We start from the raw sequence: 21,475 nt of genomic DNA, 5'->3' as shown, positions 1-21,475 counted from the left end.
CTTTGTGTGACGTGTATGTAGCGGAGCTGTCTGTGTGTGACGTGTATGTAGTGAAGCTCTCTGTGTGTGATGTGTATGTAGCAGAGCTGTGTGTGTGTGTGTGTGATATGAATGTAGCAGAGCTGTCTTTGTGTGACGTGTATGTAGCGGAGCCGTCTGTGTGTGACGTGTATGTAGTGAAGCTCTCTGTGTGTGACGTGTATGTAGTAGAGCCGTCTATGTGTGACGTGCATGTAGCGGAGCTGTCTGTGTGTGACGTGTACGTAGTGGAGCCGTCTGTGTGTGACGTGTACGTAGTGGAGCCGTCTGTGTGTGACATGTATGTAGTGGAGCCGTCTGTGTGTGACATGTATATAGCGGAGATGTCTGTGACGTGTATGTAGTGGAGCCGTCTGTGTCTGACGTGTATGAAGCGGAGCCATCTGTGTGTGACATGTATGTAGCGGAGCTGACTGTGTGACGTGTATGTAGCAGAGCTGTCTGTGTGTGACGTGTATGTAGTGAAGCTCTCTGTGTGTGACGTGTATGTAGTAGAGCCGTCTATGTGTGACGTGCATGTAGCGGAGCTGTCTGTGTGTGACGTGTATATAGTGAAGATCCCTGTTTGTGACGTGTATGTTGCAGAACTGTGTGTGTGACGTGTATGTTATAGAGCCACCTGTGTGAGACGTCTGTGTAGTGGAGCCGTCTGTGTGTGATGTGTATGTAGCAGAGCCGACTGTGTGTGACGTGTGTGTAGCGGAGCCGTCTATGTGATGTGTATGTAGCGGAGCTGTCTGTGTGTGATGTGTATGTAGCGGAGCCGTCTGTGTGTGACGTGTATGTAGTGGAGCCGTCTGTGTGTGACGTGTACGTAGTGGAGCCGTCTGTGTGTGACATGTATGTAGTGGAGCCGTCTGTGTGTGACATGTATATAGCGGAGATGTCTGTGACGTGTATGTAGTGGAGCCGTCTGTGTCTGACGTGTATGAAGTGGAGCCATCTGTGTGTGACATGTATGTAGCGGAGCTGTCTGTGTGTGACGTGTATGTAGCGGAGCCGTCTGTGTGTGACGTGTATGTAGTGAAGCTCTCTGTGTGTGACGTGTATGTAGTAGAGCCGTCTATGTGTGACGTGCATGTAGCGGAGCTGTCTGTGTGTGACGTGTATGTAGTGAAGCTCCCTGTTTGTGACGTGTATGTTGCAGAACTGTGTGTGTGACGTGTATGTTATAGAGCCATCTGTGTGAGACGTCTGTGTAGTGGAGCCGTCTGTGTGTGATGTGTATGTAGCAGAGCCGACTGTGTGTGACGTGTGTGTAGCGGAGCCGTCTGTGTGAAGTGTATGTAGCGGAGCTGTCTGTGTGTGACGTGTATGTAGCGGAGCCGTCTGTGTGTGACGTGTGCGTAGTGGAGCCGTCTGTGTGTGACGTGTACGTAGTTGAGCCGTCTGTGTGACATGTATGTAGTGGAGCCGTCTGTGTGTGACGTGTATATAGCGGAGATGTCTGTGACGTGTATGTAGTGGAGCCGTCTGTGTCTGACGTGTATGAAGCGGAGCCATCTGTGTGTGACATGTATGTAGCGGAGGTGTCTGTGTGACGTGTATGTAGCAGAGCTGTCTGTGTGTGACGTGTATGTAGCGGAGCCGTCTGTGTGTGACGTGTATGTAGTGAAGCTCTCTGTGTGTGACGTGTATGTAGTAGAGCCGTGTCACACACAGACAGCTCCGCTACATGTGTGACGTGCATGTAGCGGAGCTGTCTGTGTGTGACGTGTATGTAGTGAAGCTCCCTGTTTGTGACGTGTATGTTGCAGAACTGTGTGTGTGACGTGTATGTTATAGAGCCATCTGTGTGAGACGTCTGTGTAGTTGAGCCGTCTGTGTGTGATGTATATGTAGCAGAGCCAACTGTGTGTGACGTGTGTGTAGCGGAGCCGTCTGTGTGAAGTGTATGTAGCGGAGCTGTCTGTGTGTGACGTGTATGTAGCGGAGCCGTCTGTGTGTGACGTGTACGTAGTGGAGCCGTCTGTGTGTGACATGTATGTAGTGGAGCCGTCTGTGTGTGACATGTATATAGCGGAGATGTCTGTGACGTGTATGTAGTGGAGCCGTCTGTGTCTGACGTGTATGAAGCGGAGCCATCTGTGTGTGACATGTATGTAGTGGAGCTGTCTGTGTGACGTGTATGTAGCAGAGCTGTCTGTGTGTGACGTGTATGTAGTGAAGCTCTCTGTGTGTGACGTGTATGTAGTAGAGCCGTCTATGTGTGACGTGCATGTAGCGGAGCTGTCTGTGTGTGACGTGTATGTAGTGAAGCTCCCTGTTTGTGACGTGTATGTTGCAGAACTGTGTGTGTGACGTGTATGTTATAGAGCCATCTGTGTGAGACGTCTGTGTAGTGGAGCCGTCTGTGTGTGATGTGTATGTAGCAGAGCAGACTGTGTGTGACGTGTGTATAGCGGAGCCGTCTGTGTGAAGTGTATGTAGCGGAGCTGTCTGTGTGTGACGTGTATGTAGTGGAGCCGTCTGTGTGTGACGTGTACATAGTGGAGCCGTCTGTGTGTGACGTGTACGTAGTGGAGCCGTCTGTGTGTGACATGTATGTAGTGGAGCCGTCTGTGTGTGACATGTTTATAGCAGAGATGTCTGTGACGTGTATGTAGTGGAGCCGTCTGTCTGACGTGTATGAAGCGGAGCCATCTGTGTGTGACATGTATGTAGCGGAGCTGTCTGTGTGACGTGTATGTAGCGGAGCTGTCTGTGTGACGTGTATGTAGCAGAGCTGTCTGTGTGTGACGTGTACGTAGTGGAGCCGTCTGTGTGTGACATGTATGTAGTGGAGCCGTCTGTGTGTGACATGTATGTAGTGGAGCCGTCTGTGTGTGACATGTATATAGCGGAGATGTCTGTGACGTGTATGTAGTGGAGCCGTCTGTGACGTGTATGTAGTGGAGCCGTCTGTGTCTGACGTGTATGAAGCGGAGCCATCTGTGTGTGACATGTATGTAGCGGAGCTGTCTGTGTGATGTGTATGTAGCAGAGCTGTCTGTGTGTGACGTGTATGTAGAGGAGCTGTGTGTGTGTGACATGTATGTAGTGGCGCTGTGTGTGTGTGACATGTATGTAGCAGAGCTGTCTCTGTGTGATGTATATGTAGCAGGACTGTTCCTTGTGTGACGTGTATGTAGCAGAGCTGTGAGTGTGACATGTATGTAGTAGAGCCGTCTGTGTGTGACATGTATGTAGAGGAGCCGTCTGTGTGTGACGTGTATGTAGTAGAGCCGTCTGTGTGTGACATGTATGTAGAGGAGTTGTCTGTGTGTGACGTGTATGTAGCAGAGCTTTGTGTGTGATGTGTATGTAGTAGAGTCGTCTGTGTGTGATGTGTATATAGTAGAGTCGTCTGTGTGTGACGTGTATGTAGCGGAGCTGTCTGTGTGACGTGTATGTAGTAGAGCCATCTATGTGTGACATGTATGTAGCGGAGCCGTCTGTGTGTGACGTGTATGTAGTGGAGCCACCTGTGTGTGATATGTATGTAGCGGAGCCGTCTGTGTTTGACGTGTATGTAGCGGAGCCATCTGTGTGTGATGTGTATGTAGTAGAGCTGTCTGTGTGTGACGTGTATGTAGTGGAGCTGTGTGTGTGTGACGTGTATGTAGCTGAGCTGTCTGTGTGTGATGTGTATGTAGCAGAGCTGTTAGTGATGTGTATGTTGCAGAGCCGTGTGTGATATGTATGTAGTGGAGCCGTCTGTGTGTGACGTGTATGTAGTAGAGCTGTCTGTGTGTGACGTGTATGTAGTGGAGCTGTGTGTGTGTGACGTGTATGTAGCTGAGCTGTCTGTGTGTGATGTGTATGTAGCAGAGCTGTTAGTGATGTGTATGTTGCAGAGCCGTGTGTGATATGTATGTAGTGGAGCCGTCTGTGTGTGACGTGTATGTAGTAGAGCTGTCTGTGTGTGACGTGTATGTAGTGGAGCCGTCTGTGTTTGACGTGTATGTAGCAGAGCTGTCTGTGTGTGATGTGTATGTAGCAGAGCTGTTAGTGATGTGTATGTTGCAGAGCCGTGTGTGATATGTATGTAGTGGAGCCGTCTGTGTGTGACGTGTATGTAGTAGAGCTGTCTGTGTGTGACGTGTATGTAGTGGAGCTGTGTGTGTGTGACGTGTATGTAGCTGAGCTGTCTGTGTGTGACGCGTATGTAGCGGAGCTGTGTGTGTGTGACGTGTATGTAGTAGAGCTGTCTGTGTGTGACATGTTGTAGCGGAGCTGTCTGTGTGACGTGTATGTAGCAGAGCTGTCTGTGTGTGACGTGTATGTAGAGGAGCTGTGTGTGTGTGACATGTATGTAGTGGCGCTGTGTGTGTGTCACATGTATGTAGCAGAGCTGTCTCTGTGTGATGTATATGTAGCAGAACTGTTCCTTGTGTGACGTGTATGTAGCAGAGCTGCATGTTTGACATGTATGTAGTAGAGCCGTCTGTGTGTGACATGTATGTAGAGGAGCCGTCTGTGTGTGACGTGTATGTAGTAGAGCCGTCTGTGTGTGACATGTATGTAGAGGAGTTGTCTGTGTGTGATGTGTATGTAGTAGAGTCGTCTGTGTGACGTGTATGTAGCGGAGCTGTCTGTGTGACGTGTATGTAGTAGAGCCGTCTGTGTGTGACGTGTATGTAGTGGAGGCACCTGTGTGTGATATGTATGTAGCGGAGCCGTCTGTGTGTGACGTGTACGTAGTGGAGCCGTCTGTGTGTGACGTGTACGTAGTGGAGCCGTCTGTGTGTGACATGTATGCAGTGGAGCCGTCTGTGTGTGACATATATATAGCGGAGATGTCTGTGACCTGTATGTAGTGGAGCCGTCTGTGATGTGTATGCAGTGGAGCCTTCTGTGTCTGACGTGTATGCAGCGGAGCCATCTGTGTGTGACATGTATGTAGCGTAGCTGTCTGTGTGACGTGTATGTAGCGGAGCAGTCTGTGTTTGACGTGTATGTAGTGAAGCTCTCTGTGTGTGACGTGTATGTTGTAGAGCCGTCTATGTGTGACGTGCATGTAGCGGAGCTGTCTGTGTGTGACGTGTATGTAGTGAAGCTCCCTGTTTGTGACGTGTATGTAATGTCCCAGTACTGCTAGTCCAATTCCCTCTAATTGTCCTTGCAGACCGAGATGATATGGACATTTGCACATAAGGTAAAAAGATTCCTCCCCCCGTCATTCCTTCTATATTTCACCAGAGCATGCGCCATCTTGTGGATGTTTTTGCGAACTACACCTGCCTATATTTTGTCATTGTAATTTGAGCTGGCACTGTAAAGGGAGTGTCCATTATAATTAGGCGACCTCCAGGACCACTCAAGGGAACTTGGCTGGCCTGGAGGCGGAGCTGAGTGACCGCCCACTCTAGAGAGGGGGTTGGGAACTTTTGGTCTTTTGTCTTTGGTCTGGAGCTGAGCATATGGGAAGCTGTAAAAATGGCAGCTAAGTCTCCGGGAAATTGTAACAGAGACGTCTTTTCCTCTGTACCCAAGCTTCTTCTCAGAGAATATTTTCTTCTGAATCTCCAAGCAGAGATGCCTTTTCCTCTGCCTCCAAGATGTTCCTCAGGGAGTGTTTTCCTCTGAAGCTCCACGTCTCTACGAGTAGGCCGTCCTGTATCCATACATCTGGGAACTCCACACGTATTTCTTTATTCAAGTAAGTCTTTGGGACAAATCTATATTTAAGGAGCCCATAGCTAGTCTGACGGAAATTGAGGGTCCCCCGCCGTCGATAACTTGTATCGCCTCTTCTATATACGTGTACCCAGCTTTGTTGAGGACTAACCCCCTGGATACAGGCCATCCTTACAAGTATATACAAGTTTAACTTCCCAAGTCACTACGAGTTAACCAAGCCCAAGGTATTCTTGCTCAAAGCTCCATCACCTGATTAAGTGGACACTGTCTATGAAGATCGCTGTATTGTATGTGAAGAATCACTCCGTCATCTGCATATTTGTATCAGCTCATCCTGCTAGTAAAAAAAACAACGATTACCCCCGAAGCCTGGTTGTCTGTTGTCATTGTCAGATATCAGAGTGGGGGCGGGTAATCGGGGACACCAAAAAGGGAGATTTCGTGCACATTTGGGACCCAGGGACCCCCCTGAAAGCCGGCCACATCGGCTATATTACCGTGATACCAGCCCTGGCCCCTCCTGAGTGTTGCATGTATGTTGCAGAACTGTGTGTGTGACGTGTATGTTATAGAGCCATCTGTGTGAGACGTCTGTGTAGTGGAGCCGTCTGTGTGTGATGTGTATGTAGCAGAGCCGACTGTGTGTGACGTGTGTGTAGCGGAGCCGTCTGTGTGAAGTGTATGTAGCGGAGCTGTCTGTGTGTGACGTGTACGTAGCGGAGCCGTCTGTGTGTGACGTGTACGTAGTGGAGCCGTCTGTGTGTGACGTGTACGTAGTGGAGCCGTCTGTGTGTGACATGTATGTAGTGGAGCCGTCTGTGTGTAACATGTATATAACGGAGATGTCTGTGACGTGTATGTAGTGGAGCCGTCTGTGTCTGACGTGTATGAAGCGGAGCTATCTGTGTGTGACATGTTTGTAGCGGAGCTGTCTGTGTGACGTGTATCTAGCAGAGCTGTCTGTGTGTGACGTGTATGTAGAGGAGCTGTGTGTGTGTGACATGTATGTAGTGGCGCTGTGTGTGTGTCACATGTATGTAGCAGAGCTGTCTCTGTGTGATGTATATGTAGCAGAACTGTTCCTTGTGTGACGTGTATGTAGCAGAGCTGTGTGTGTGACGTGTATGTAGTAGAGCCGTCTGTGTGTGACATGTATGTAGAGGAGCCGTCTGTGTGTGACGTGTATGTAGTAGAGCCGTCTGTGTGTGACATGTATGTAGAGGAGTTGTCTGTTTGTGATGTGTATGTAGTAGAGTCGTCTGTGTGTGACGTGTATGTAGCGGAGCTGTCTGTGTGACGTGTATGTAGTAGAGCCGTCTATGTGTGACATGTATGTAGCGGAGCCGTCTGTGTGTGACGTGTATGTAGTGGAGCCACCTGTGTGTGATATGTATGTAGCGGAGCCGTCTGTGTGTGACGTGTATGTAGCGGAGCCATCTGTGTGTGATGTGTATGTAGCAGAGCTTTCTGTGTGTGATGTGTATGTAGCAGAGCTGTTAGTGATGTGTATGTTGCAGAGCCGTGTGTGATATGTATGTAGTGGAGCTGTCAGTGTGTGACGTGTATGTAGTAGAGCTGTCTGTGTGTGACGTGTATGTAAGGGAGCTGTGTGTGTGTGACGTGTATGTAGTGGAGCTGTCTGTGTGTGACGTGTATGTAGCGGAGCTGTGTGTGTGTGTGACGTGTATGTAGTAGAGCTGTCTGTGTGTGACGTGTATGTAGCGGAGCCGTCTGTGTGTGACGAGTATGTAGTGGAGCCGTCTGTGTGTGACGTGTATGTAGCGGAGCCGTCTGTGTGTGACGTGTATGTAGCAGAGTCGTCAGTGTGTGACGTGTATGTAGAGGAGCTGTCTGTGTGTGACATGTATGTAGTAGAGCTGTCTGTGTGTGGCGTGTATGTAGTGGAGCTGTCTGTGTGTGATGTGTATGTAGCAGAGCTGTTAGTGATGTGTATGTTGCAGAGCCGTGTGTGATATGTATGTAGCAGAGCTGTGTGTGTGATATGTATGTAGTGGAGCTGTCTGTGTGTGACGTGTATGTAGTAGAGCTGTCTGTGTGTGACGTGTATGTAGGGGAGCTGTGTGTGTGTGACGTGTATGTAGCTGAACTGTCTGTGTGTGACGTGTGTGTAGCGGAGCTGTGTGTGTGTGACGTGTATGTAGTAGAGCTGTCTGTGTGTGACGTGTATGTAGCGGAGCCGTCTGTGTGTGACGAGTATGTAGTGGAGCCGTCTGTGTGTGACGTGTATGTAGCGGAGCCGTCTGTGTGTGACGTGTATGTAGCGGAGTCATCAGTGTGTGACGTGTATGTAGAGGAGCTGTCTGTGTGTGACATGTATGTAGTAGAGCTGTCTGTGTGTGGCGTGTATGTAGTGGAGCTGTCTGTGTGTGGCGTGTATGTAGTGGAGCTGTCTGTGTGTGGCGTGTATGTAGTGGAGCTGTCTGTGTGTGGCGTGTATGTAGTGGAGCTGTCTGTGTGTGACGTGTATGTAGTAGAGCTGTCTGTGTGTGACGTGTATGTAGTGGAGCTGTCTGTGTGTGACGTGTATGTAGTGGAGCCGTCTGTGTGTGACGTGTATGTAGTAGAGCTGTCTGTGTGTGAAGTTTATGTAGCAGAGCTGTCTTTGTGTGACGTTTATGTAGCGGAGCTGTCTGTGTGTGACGTGTATGTAGTGGAGCTGTCTGTGTGTGACGTGTATGTAGTAGAGCTGTCTGTGTGTGACGTGTATGTAGGGGAGCTGTGTGTGTGTGACGTGTATGTAGCTGAACTGTCTGTGTGTGACGTGTGTGTAGCGGAGCTGTGTGTGTGTGACGTGTATGTAGTAGAGCTGTCTGTGTGTGACGTGTATGTAGCGGAGCCGTCTGTGTGTGACGAGTATGTAGTGGAGCCGTCTGTGTGTGACGTGGATGTAGCGGAGCCGTCTGTGTGTGACGTGTATGTAGCGGAGTCGTCAGTGTGTGACGTGTATGTAGAGGAGCTGTCTGTGTGTGACATGTATGTAGTAGAGCTGTCTGTGGGTGACGTGTATGTAGTGGAGCCGTCTGTGTGTGACGTTTATGTAGTAGAGCTGTCTGTGTGTGACGTGTATGTAGTGGAGCCGTCTGTGTGTGACGTGTATGTAGTAGAGCCGTCTGTGTGTGACATGTATGTAGAGGAGTTGTCTGTGTGTGACGTGTATGTAGCAGAGCTTTGTGTGTGATGTGTATGTAGTAGAGTCGTCTGTGTGTGACGTGTATGTAGCGGAGCTGTCTGTGTGACGTGTATGTAGTAGAGCCGTCTATGTGTGACATGTATGTAGTGGAGTCGTCTGTGTGTGACGTGTATCTAGTGGAGCCACCTGTGTGTGATATGTATGTAGCGGAGCCGTCTGTGTGTGACGTGTATGTAGCGGAGCCATCTGTGTGTGACGTGTATGTAGCAGAGCTGTCTGTGTGTGATGTGTATGTAGCAGAGCTGTTAGTGATGTGTATGTTGCAGAGCCGTGTGTGATATGTATGTAGCAGAGCTGTGTGTGTGATATGTATGTAGTGGAGCTGTCTGTGTGTGACGTGTATGTAGTAGAGCTGTGTGTGTGTGACGTGTATGTAGTGGAGCTGTGTGTGTGTGACGTGTATGTAGCTGAGCTGTCTGTGTGTGATGTGTATGTAGCGGAGTCGTCATTGTGTGACGTGTATGTAGAGGAGCTGTGTGTGTGTGACGTGTATGTAGTGGAGCTGTGTGTGTGTGACGTGTATGTAGCTGAGCTGTCTGTGTGTGACGTGTATGTAGCGGAGCTGTGTGTGTGTGTGACGTGTATGTAGTAGAGCTGTCTGTGTGTGACGTGTATGTAGTGGAGCTGTCTGTGTGTGACGTGTATGTAGTAGAGCTGTCTGTGTGTGACGTGTATGTAGTGGAGCTCTCTGTGTGTGACGTGTATCTAGTGGAGCCGTCTGTATGTGACGTGTATGTAGTGGAGCCGTCTGTATGTGACGTGTATGTAGTAGAGCTGTCTGTGTGTGACGTGTATGTAGTAGAGCTGTCTGTGTGTGACGTGTATGTAGTGGAGCTGTCTGTGTGTGGCATATATGTAGTGGAGCTGTCTGTGTGTGACGTGTATGTAGTAGAGCTGTCTGTGTGTGACGTGTATGTAGTGGAGCTCTCTGTGTGTGACGTGTATGTAGTGGAGCCGTCTGTATGTGACGTGTATGTAGTAGAGCTGTCTGTGTGTGACGTGTATGTAGTGGAGCTGTCTGTGTGTGACGTGTATGTAGAGGAGCCGTCTGTGTGTGACGTGTATGTGGAGGAGCCGTCTGTGTGTGACGTGTATGTAGCGGAGCTGTGTGTGTGTGTGACGTGTATGTAGTAGAGCTGTCTGTGTGTGACGTGTATGTAGTGGAGCCGTCTGTATGTGACGTGTATGTAGTAGAGCTGTGTGACGTGTATGTAGTAGAGCTGTCTGTGTGTGACGTGTATGTAGTGGAGCTGTCTGTGTGTGGCGTATATGTAGTGGAGCTGTCTGTGTGTGACGTGTATGTAGTAGAGCTGTCTGTGTGTGACGTGTATGTAGGGGAGCTGTGTGTGTGTGACGTGTATGTAGCTGAACTGTCTGTGTGTGACGTGTGTGTAGCGGAGCTGTGTGTGTGTGACGTGTATGTAGTAGAGCTGTCTGTGTGTGACGTGTATGTAGCGGAGCCGTCTGTGTGTGACGAGTATGTAGTGGAGCCGTCTGTGTGTGACGTGGATGTAGCGGAGCCGTCTGTGTGTGACGTGTATGTAGCGGAGTCGTCAGTGTGTGACGTGTATGTAGAGGAGCTGTCTGTGTGTGACATGTATGTAGTAGAGCTGTCTGTGGGTGACGTGTATGTAGTGGAGCCGTCTGTGTGTGACGTTTATGTAGTAGAGCTGTCTGTGTGTGACGTGTATGTAGTGGAGCCGTCTGTGTGTGACGTGTATGTAGTAGAGCCGTCTGTGTGTGACATGTATGTAGAGGAGTTGTCTGTGTGTGACGTGTATGTAGCAGAGCTTTGTGTGTGATGTGTATGTAGTAGAGTCGTCTGTGTGTGACGTGTATGTAGCGGAGCTGTCTGTGTGACGTGTATGTAGTAGAGCCGTCTATGTGTGACATGTATGTAGTGGAGTCGTCTGTGTGTGACGTGTATCTAGTGGAGCCACCTGTGTGTGATATGTATGTAGCGGAGCCGTCTGTGTGTGACGTGTATGTAGCGGAGCCATCTGTGTGTGACGTGTATGTAGCAGAGCTGTCTGTGTGTGATGTGTATGTAGCAGAGCTGTTAGTGATGTGTATGTTGCAGAGCCGTGTGTGATATGTATGTAGCAGAGCTGTGTGTGTGATATGTATGTAGTGGAGCTGTCTGTGTGTGACGTGTATGTAGTAGAGCTGTGTGTGTGTGACGTGTATGTAGTGGAGCTGTGTGTGTGTGACGTGTATGTAGCTGAGCTGTCTGTGTGTGATGTGTATGTAGCGGAGCTGTGTGTGTGTGACGTGTATGTAGTAGAGCTGTCTGTGTGTGACGTGTATGTAGCGGAGTCGTCATTGTGTGACGTGTATGTAGAGGAGCTGTGTGTGTGTGACGTGTATGTAGTGGAGCTGTGTGTGTGTGACGTGTATGTAGCTGAGCTGTCTGTGTGTGACGTGTATGTAGCGGAGCTGTGTGTGTGTGTGTGACGTGTATGTAGTAGAGCTGTCTGTGTGTGACGTGTATGTAGTGGAGCTGTCTGTGTGTGACGTGTATGTAGTAGAGCTGTCTGTGTGTGACGTGTATGTAGTGGAGCTCTCTGTGTGTGACGTGTATCTAGTGGAGCCGTCTGTATGTGACGTGTATGTAGTGGAGCCGTCTGTATGTGACGTGTATGTAGTAGAGCTGTCTGTGTGTGACGTGTATGTAGTAGAGCTGTCTGTGTGTGACGTGTATGTAGTGGAGCTGTCTGTGTGTGGCATATATGTAGTGGAGCTGTCTGTGTGTGACGTGTATGTAGTAGAGCTGTCTGTGTGTGACGTGTATGTAGTGGAGCTCTCTGTGTGTGACGTGTATGTAGTGGAGCCGTCTGTATGTGACGTGTATGTAGTAGAGCTGTCTGTGTGTGACGTGTATGTAGTGGAGCTGTCTGTGTGTGACGTGTATGTAGAGGAGCCGTCTGTGTGTGACGTGTATGTGGAGGAGCCGTCTGTGTGTGACGTGTATGTAGCGGAGCTGTGTGTGTGTGTGACGTGTATGTAGTAGAGCTGTCTGTGTGTGACGTGTATGTAGTGGAGCCGTCTGTATGTGACGTGTATGTAGTAGAGCTGTCTGTGTGTGACGTGTATGTAGTAGAGCTGTCTGTGTGTGACGTGTATGTAGTGGAGCTGTCTGTGTGTGGCGTATATGTAGTGGAGCTGTCTGTGTGTGACGTGTATGTAGTAGAGCTGTCTGTGTGTGACGTGTATGTAGTGGAGCTCTCTGTGTGTGACGTGTATGTAGTGGAGCCGTCTGTATGTGACGTGTATGTAGTAGAGCTGTCTGTGTGTGACGTGTATGTAGTGGAGCTGTCTGTGTGTGACGTGTATGTAGCGGAGCCGTCTGTGTGTGACGTGTATGTAGTAGAGCTGTCTGTGTGTGACGTTTATGTAGCGGAGCTGTCTTTGTGTGACGTTTATGTAGCGGAGCTGTCTGTGTGTGACGTGTATGTAGTGGAGCTGTCTGTGTGTGACGTGTATGTAGTGGAGCCGTCTGTGTGTGACGTTTATGTAGTAGAGCTGTCTGTGTGTGACGTTTATGTAGCAGAGCTGTCTTTGTGTGACGTTTATGTAGCGGAGCTGTCTGTGTGTGACGTGTATGTAGTGGAGCCGTCTGTGTGTGACGTTTATGTAGTAGAGCTGTCTGTGTGTGACGTTTATGTAGCAGAGCTGTCTTTGTGTGACGTTTATGTAGCGGAGCTGTCTGTGTGTGACGTGTATGTAGTGGAGCTGTCTGTGTGTGACGTGTATGTAGTGGAGCCGTCTCTGTGTGACGTTTATGTAGTAGAGCTGTCTGTGTGTGACGTGTATGTAGTGGAGCCGTCTGTGTGTGACGTGTATGTAGTAGAGCCGTCTGTGTGTGACATGTATGTAGAGGAGTTGTCTGTGTGTGACGTGTATGTAGCAGAGCTTTGTGTGTGATGTGTATGTAGTAGAGTCGTCTGTGTGTGATGTGTATGTAGCGGAGCTGTCTGTGTGACGTGTATGTAGTAGAGCCGTCTATGTGTGACATGTATGTAGTGGAGTCGTCTGTGTGTGACGTGTATGTAGCGGAGCCACCTGTGTGTGATATGTATGTAGCGGAGCCGTCTGTGTGTGACGTGTATGTAGCGGAGCCGTCTGTGTGTGACGTGTATGTAGCAGAGCTGTCTGTGTGTGATATGTATGTAGCAGAGCTGTGTGTGTGATATGTATGTAATGGAGCTGTCTGTGTGTGACGTGTATGTAGTAGAGCTGTGTGTGTGTGACGTGTATGTAGTGGAGCTGTCTGTGTGTGACGTGTATGTAGCTGAGCTGTCTGTGTGTGACGTGTATGTAGTGGAGCTGTGTGTGTGTGACGTGTATGTAGTAGAGCTGTCTGTGTGTGACGTGTATGTAGCGGAGTCGTCAGTGTGTGACGTGTATGTAGAGGAGCTGTGTGTGTGTGACGTGTATGTAGTGGAGCTGTGTGTGTGTGACGTGTATGTAGCTGAGCTGTCTGTGTGTGACGTGCATGTAGCGGAGCTGTGTGTGTGTGACGTGTATGTAGTAGAGCTGTCTGTGTGTGACGTGTATGTAGTGGAGCTGTCTGTGTGTGACGTGTATGTAGTAGAGCTGTCTGTGTGTGACGTGTATGTAGTGGAGCTGTCTGTGTGTGACGTGTATGTAGCGGAGCCGTCTGTGTGTGACGTGTATGTAGTAGAGCTGTCTGTGTGTGACGTTTATGTAGCAGAGCTGTCTGTGTGTGACGTGTATGTAGTGGAGCCGTCTGTGTGTGACGTGTATGTAGTGGAGCCGTCTGTGTGTGACGTGTATGTAGTGGAGCCGTCTGTGTGTGACGTGTATGTAGTGGAGCCGTCTGTGTGTGACGTTTATGTAGTAGAGCTGTCTGTGTGTGACGTGTATGTAGTAGAGCCGTCTGTGTGTGACATGTATGTAGAGGAGTTGTCTGTGTGTGACGTGTATGTAGCAGAGCTTTGTGTGTGATGTGTATGTAGTAGAGTCGTCTGTGTGTGACGTGTATGTAGCGGAGCTGTCTGTGTGACGTGTATGTAGTAGAGCCGTCTATGTGTGACATGTATGTAGTGGAGCCGTCTGTGTGTGACATGTATATAGCGGAGATGTCTGTGACGTGTATGTAGCGGAGCCGTCTGTGTGTGACGTGTATGTAGCAGAGCTGTCTGTGTGTGATATGTATGTAGCAAAGCTGTGTGTGTGATATGTATGTAATGGAGCTGTCTGTGTGTGACGTGTATGTAGTAGAGCTGTGTGTGTGTGACGTGTATGTAGTGGAGCTGTGTGTGTGTGACGTGTATGTAGCGGAGCTGTCTGTGTGTGACGTGTATGTAGCGGAGCTGTGTGTGTGTGACGTGTATGTAGTAGAGCTGTCTGTGTGTGACGTGTATGTAGAGGAGCTGTCTGTGTGTGACGTGTATGTAGTAGAGCTGTCTGTGTGTGACGTGTATGTAGTGGAGCTGTCTGTGTGTGACGTGTATGTAGTGGAGCTGTCTGTGTGTGACGTGTACACTCACCGGCCACTTTATTAGGTACACCTGTCCAACTTCTCGTTAATACTTAATTTCTAATCAGCCAATCACATGGCGGCAACTCAGTGCATTTAGGCATGTAGACATGGTCAAGACAATCTCCTGCAGTTCAAACCGAGCATCAGTATGGGGAAGAAAGGTGATTTGAGTGCCTTTGAACGTGGCATGGTTGTTGGTGCCAGAAGGGCTGGTCTGAGTATTTCAGAAACTGCTGATCTACTGGGATTTTCACGCACAACCATCTCTAGGGTTTACAGAGAATGGTCCGAAAAAGAAAAAACATCCAGTGAGCGGCAGTTCTGTGGGCGGAAATGCGTTGTTGATGCCAGAGGTCAGAGGAGAATGGACAGACTGGTTCGAGCTGATAGAAAGGCAACAGTGACTCAAATAGCCACCCGTTACAACCAAGGTAGCCAGAAGAGCATCTCTGAACGCCGCACAGTACGTCGAACTTTGAGGCAGATGGGCTACAGCAGCAGAAGACCACACCGGGTGCCACTCCTTTCAGCTAAGAACAGGAAACTGAGGCTACAATTTGCACAAGCTCATCGAAATTGGACAATTGAAGATTGGAAAAACGTTGCCTGGTCTGATGAGTCTCGATTTCTGCTGCGACATTCGGATGGTAGGGTCAGAATTTGGCGTCAACAACATGAAAACATGGATCCATCCTGCCTTGTAGCAACGGTTCAGGCTGGTGGTGGTGGTGTCATGGTGTGGGGAATATTTTCTTGGCACTCTTTGGGCCCCTTGGTACCAATTGAGCATCGTTGCAACGCCAAAGCCTACCTGAGTATTGTTGCTGACCATGTCCATCCCTTTATGACCACAATGTACCCAACATCTGATGGCTACTTTCAGCAGGATAATGCGCCATGTCATAAAGCTGGAATCATCTCAGACTGGTTTCTTGAACATGACAATGAGTTCACTGTACTCCAATGGCCTCCACAGTCACCAGATCTCAATCCAATAGAGGAGCATCTTTGGGATGTGGTGGAATGGGAGATTCGCATCATGGATGTGCAGCCGACAAATCTGCGGCAACTGTGTGATGCCATCATGTCAATATGGACCAAAATCTCTGAGGAATGCTTCCAGCACCTTGTTGAATCTATGACACGAAGAATTGAGGCAGTTCTGAAGGCAAAAGGGGGTCCAACCCGTTACTAGCATGGTGTACCTAATAAAGTGGCCGGTGAGTGTATGTAGTAGAGCTGTCTGTGTGTGACGTGTATGTAGCAGAGCTGTCTTTGTGTGACGTGTATGTAGCAGAGCTGTCTTTGTGTGACGTGTATGTAGCAGAGCTCTCTCTGTCTCGCTCTCTTCTTTTCGCTCCCTCCTGTTGTGTTCTATATAACAAGTGTGACTGGATACAATAATTCCCTTCCTGAGGTAGAGGAGCCGCATGTTGATGAATTCGGCAATGATTGGGATTCTATCGAGCTCTTCTATTCTGCCACCTATATACACGATGTAACTGATAGTTCGCAGCTTTCCTCCTCATCTTCTATTATCCTATAACCTGGTACTACTGGTCGGAGTTCCTTTGTACTGGAGAGTCCTGGACACTTCTTGGGTCCGCCCCCTCTGTGGGACTAGTCCCTGCATAATGATCCCTATTAGAGATGAGAGAATAGATTCTGCAGAAGTGGAATTCGATCTCAATTTCTGGAATTCTACGATTCGCCAATAATCCAGATTTCCTCGCGCTTCGATGCATTGAATCGCATTTTTTCATAAAATACCTGCCGCACCTGTTAGGACGAGGGGCAGGGAACTCTGGGAACGCGGGATCACCCATAATGCCATGTGTGCAGCTAATCAGCAGCCCCTGTGATGTCATAGCCCTATAAAGACCCTCGGCCATGTTAGGTACAGTCAGTTCACATTAAGCAATCAGCGAATCTATATCTAAGAGATAACAGTGTGCGTGAGCTCATCCAACGTTGCAGCGCGCTTCTGTCCACATGGCTGGGGCTGCAGTCAGTGGTGTAACTACTGCCATAGCAGCGGAGGCAGCTGCCACAAGGCCCAGGACATTGGGGGCCTGGTGACAGCTGCTACTGCTGTATAATGATGAGTATAATGATTGGCGGACCGGGAGAGGTAAGAAACATAAAAAAACATGTTACTTACCTCTCCACTATCCTGCCAGGCCTCCTTCCTGATGTCACATGAACCCGGCCTGCGTCCCGGGTCATGTGACGTCCAACGTCATTGAACAAGCACAGCAGCGCAGAAGGCAGCGGAGAAGACCGCGCAGGAGCCGGGGACAAGTAAGTAACAGTAGTTATTTATGTTTTTATTCCCCCGGGTCTCCGATTATTATAATCTGGGGTCTGAAAAGACCCCAGAGTATAATAAGTGTTTATGGGTGTCCACAGTAGAACATAATACTATGTGCAGGGGCCCCTATGGAGGATAATACTGTGTGCAGGGGCCACTATGGGACATAATACTGTGTGCAGGGGACACTAATGGACATAATACTGTATGGAGGGGCCACTATTGGGGATAATACTGTGTGCAGGGGCCACTATGGGGCATAATACTGTGTGCAGGGGCCACTATGGGACATAATACTGTGTGCAGGGGCCACTATGGGGGATAATACTGTTTGCAGGGGCCACTAAGGGACATAATACTGTATGGAGGGGCCACTATTGGGGCATAAAAGAACGTGCAGAAATGCGTAGGAGGGGGTCGGTCGGGGAGGGGGGGCCATGTCAAAAGTTTGCCATGGGGCCCGCCATTCCTAGTTACGCCACTGTACTTAATGTCCTCTCTATGGAAGTGATCGCCTCTTGACAGCAGATGGATCAGACGTCTTCATACACACAACAAGCAGCAGCCACGATTTTGGCACAAGTACATTTATCTACAGATTATATTGCAACGTGAATCTAGACATCCGGTGAGCCATGAATTGCACTGAAGCATTCTGACAGAGAACTACAAAAGTAATGTCACTCCACCAGGCCTAAGGCTGGAGTCACATCTGTGTTTGTAGGAGACTCCGCTGCAGAATTCGCTTAATATCGGCAGAAAGTAACGTCCTGTAACAAGTATACTGAAACCGGCAGAACCCTGACTGATCCACTATAGGGTCCGCAGGTAACTGACTTTAAAGGGGTTGTCCCATCACAAGGATCCTATCTATACTGCTTGTTAATGTGGATGTAAGACTTTTCCTAAATACATTGCTTCAGCAAAGCTGCTTTGTTTGTCCACTATCTTACTTTATTCAATTCATTGTTGACACAGCCCTGACTTATCTGGTCAAAAGTCAAGTGATGTATCTGCTGCTCTGAGGGGGGAGGGAGGAGGGGCTAAGTGCAGGGAGCGAGCCTGTGTATCTAGCTATTCCTGTGTCTACACCACCTGACCTACCTCCCTGCTCTCAGATAGGGGAGAGGAGCTGCTTTCATTTCTGGACTCGTCTTCTGTTCTCCCAGTTATCAGGCTAGCTACTTCAATTGTGTTCATTATGGCAGAGACAGGCAGTATTGTGCATATTGTGTTGTTTGAGGACGTTTGATGACATCACAGGCCCTTCAGCTGATCCATAGGATCACGATATGCGGCAGGCGGAGCTACATGCTAATTTGGGGCGGAGCTAAACGGCAGGTTGCGTGAAACCCCGCCCACCAAATGATGCAAGAAACCAGGAAGAAAGAAGATTTTACAGCAGTGAAGACTGGTGAGTATGCGACGTGGGAATACCCCTTTAAGCAACATGGCCTCCGTCTTTCAGTTCCCCATGCAGACCTGAACAACGGAGACCCGAACACTATGTGACTGTAGTGTCAGATGTAACGTGAGGCCTAATATCTTCAGTGATAAACCTGAACTCTGCACGGACTGAAAACGATGAAGGACAATAAGAAACATCCTGAGCAACATAAGAGATAGAAGATGATGAGGAAAGCTGCGAACTATTAGTTACATCGTGTATATAGGTGGCAGAATAGAAGAGCTCGATAGAATCCCAATCATTGCGGAATTCATCAACATGCGGCTCCTCTACCTCAGGAAGGGAATTATTGTATCCAGTCACACTTGTTATATAGAACATAACAGGAGGGAGCAAAAAGCAGAGACCGAGACAGAGAGAGCTCTGCTACATACACGTCACACACAGACAGCTCCACTACATACACATCACACACAGACAGCTCTGCTACATACATGTCACACACAGACAGCTCTGCTACATACGCGTCACACACACAGCTCTACTACATACACATCACACACAGACGGATCTGCTACATACACAGGAAAAATAACCAACATATGGAACTCAAGGCAAAAAATGGATGATATCCAAAACTGAACAGCATAAATCAAAAAACATTGGAATCATCCTCAGCAAAAAAAAAAACATAATTTATTGAAGGTAATAAAAATAAAAACTTTAATAAGACAGAGTACACAGATATGAATAAACATAAATGGGGACCAATGCTACCTTTCAAAGAACACATGGTAGATAAGAATGTAGTATCAAAAAGATCAATAGCAGTATTGAGATCCAGTAGTAAAGGCTAGTAATTAGAGATGAGCGAACACTAAAATGTTCGAGGTTCGAAATTCGATTCGAACAGCCGCTCAATGTTCGTGTGTTCGAACGGGTTTCGAACCCCATTATAGTCTATGGGGAACAGATACTCGTTAAGGGGGAAACCCAAATCCGTGTCTGGAGGGTCACCAAGTCCACTATGACACCCCAGGAAATGATGCCAACACCTCTGGAATGACACTGGGACAGCAGGGGAAGCATGCCTGGGGGCATCTAACACACCAAAGACCCTCTATTACCCCAACATCACTGCCTAACAACTACACACTTTCCACATTCAAAAAAACCTCTATCAAAGTGGGAAAATACCTGGAAACCTTCTTTACTCCCCAAATGGATGGACACAAACCCCAATTTAAGCTCAACAAACAGTAACAACCACCCCTTTAAATCACGTTCCCCATGACAACCACAAATGGAATAGGCAATGGGAATTCCAAAAGCCCTCACCCTTAACTGTCATTTTGAGTGTGTGTGTGTGTGTGTGTGTGTGTGTGTGTGTGATGTGGTAAGACCTTCCAACATTCACTTTTCTAGCCCTTAACATGAGCCCTTCCAAACAAAGTTACATGACCTTAAGCTGAGCTCCCAGCAGAGATTGAGGCCCTTGGCATGAGTAGAGCCTTGCACCAGCAGTGTTTTTGGCACTTAGGGTGAGTTGAGCCTTGTACCAGCGTGTGTCCCTTAACATCAGGCGGGCCCTAAGTTCTGCGCTTTGCACAAAAGTTCCACATTAACTAGGCTGAATGGTACAAAGATTAGTAGGCCCGAGAACCAGGAACAGGTCTTGCAATGGCTGTCGGATAACGCTTAAAGCACATTGTCCACCAGCCAGTCAGCCTCTACCTCCTCTTACCCAACAGTCTTGTCCTCCTTCCACCCAAAATTCCCAATCTTCTCAGAACAATAACCCCAACTGTCCCTGCTCCCCAGAGCTGTTCTCCCTTCCTTTGACTGTACCGCAACCTGCCCCTCCATTTCGCGATTCCACGGACCTAACAGACGAGTATCTGTGTCCAGATGCTCAAACACTAGAGTCTCCTCCATTCCATCTCCGGTCGATTTGGTGGCGGATGACCAGCAACCCACCCTCATCGACGACGATGAGACGCAGTTGCTGTCAGGGCAGCCAGTTGACATGCGCATTGTGCAGGAGGAGGAGGCGAGACAGGAGTTGGAAGAGGAGGTGGTGGACGACGAGGACACCGACCCCACCTGGACAAGGCAGGTGTCAAGCTGGGAAAGTAGTGTGGATGTTGAGGCAGGTGCAGCACCAAAAAGGGTAGCTAGAGGCAGAGACATGTCCAGAGGCAGAGGTCAGCTGCTTTGCCGAAGCCAGGCCAGACCCGGAATGTCCGAAGATGTTCCCTTTTGTACCCAGCCCAGAAAAACTCCCCCATCGAGGGCACGTTTCTTGAAGGTGTAGAGTTTTTTCAAGGAATGCGCCGAGGACAGATATAGTGTCGTCTACACAATTTGCCTCTCGAAATCGAGTAGGGGCCCTGAGAAGAGCAACCTGTCCACCACTTCAATGCACCGTCATTTGGAATCCAAGCAATGGAATCAGTGGCAGGCAGCAACGGCAGGACAAACGTCGCCCGCCGTTCATGCCACTGCCTCTGCTCACAGTGCTGGCGATGCACTCCAGAGGACGAGCCAGGACATCACTTCATCTGCCTCCGCCACTTTGTTGACTTCTCCCTCATCCTCCCCTGTTTCTGTCTTATCTCCTTCTCCTGCACCATCAAAGGCACCATCAGGCGCTTCTTTACAACAACCCACCATCTCTCAGACATTGGAGCGCCGGCAGAAATACACCGCTAACCACCCACCCACGCAAGCCTAGAACGCCAACATCGCTAAACTGCTAGCCCAGGAGAGGTTGGCGTTCCGGCTTGTTGAAACTCCCGCCTTCCCGGACCTGATGGCAACTGTGGCACCTCACTATGCCGTCCCTAGCCGTCTCAACTTCTCCCGGTGTGGCGTCCCCGCCTTGCACCAGCACGTGTCACTCAACATCAGGTGGGCCCTTAGTTCCGCGCTTTGCTGCAAGGTCCACTTGACCACCGACACTTGGACAAGCGCCTGTGGTCAGGGATGCTGCAGTGCTTATCTTTAATGACAGGCAGGGTGAATGTGGTGGAGTCTGTTCCCCGGGTGCAAACTGGGGTGGCCTATCTCCTCTCCCAGGCCAAAATTCATGGCAGGAGTAGACTGAAACCCTACGACGCTGCAACCTCCACCACAGCTACTAGCGGCAAACGCTAAAACACTGGTGTGGGGAGACGTCAGCAGGCGGTGCTGAAGCTCATCAGCTTGGGGGACAGACAGCACAGTGCCTCCGAGGTCAGGGATGCCATCCTGGCTGAGATGGCATTTTTTTTTCCCTGCTACACCTGGGGCCTGGCATTTTTACGCCTGTGATAATGGCTGGAACCTGGTAGCGGCTCTGGAGCTTGCCAGCCTCCAACACGTTCCATGTTTGGCCCA

At 49.2% G+C, this 21,475-nt stretch overlaps 1 protein-coding gene across 1 annotated transcript in view; it reads right to left on the bottom strand.

The window, feature by feature from the left end:
- LOC142189686 (uncharacterized) overlaps positions 1–21,475 on the bottom strand; it is a 292,843-nt gene that overhangs the window by 197,671 nt on the left and 73,697 nt on the right. The window lies entirely within an intron of this gene.

The sequence above is a fragment of the Leptodactylus fuscus genome, chromosome 1, assembly GCF_031893055.1.
Source record: "Leptodactylus fuscus isolate aLepFus1 chromosome 1, aLepFus1.hap2, whole genome shotgun sequence".
Lineage (NCBI taxonomy): Eukaryota > Metazoa > Chordata > Amphibia > Anura > Leptodactylidae > Leptodactylus > Leptodactylus fuscus.
The sequence above is the reverse complement of the archived record's forward strand: the minus strand, read 5'-3'. Positions and strand labels throughout refer to the sequence as shown.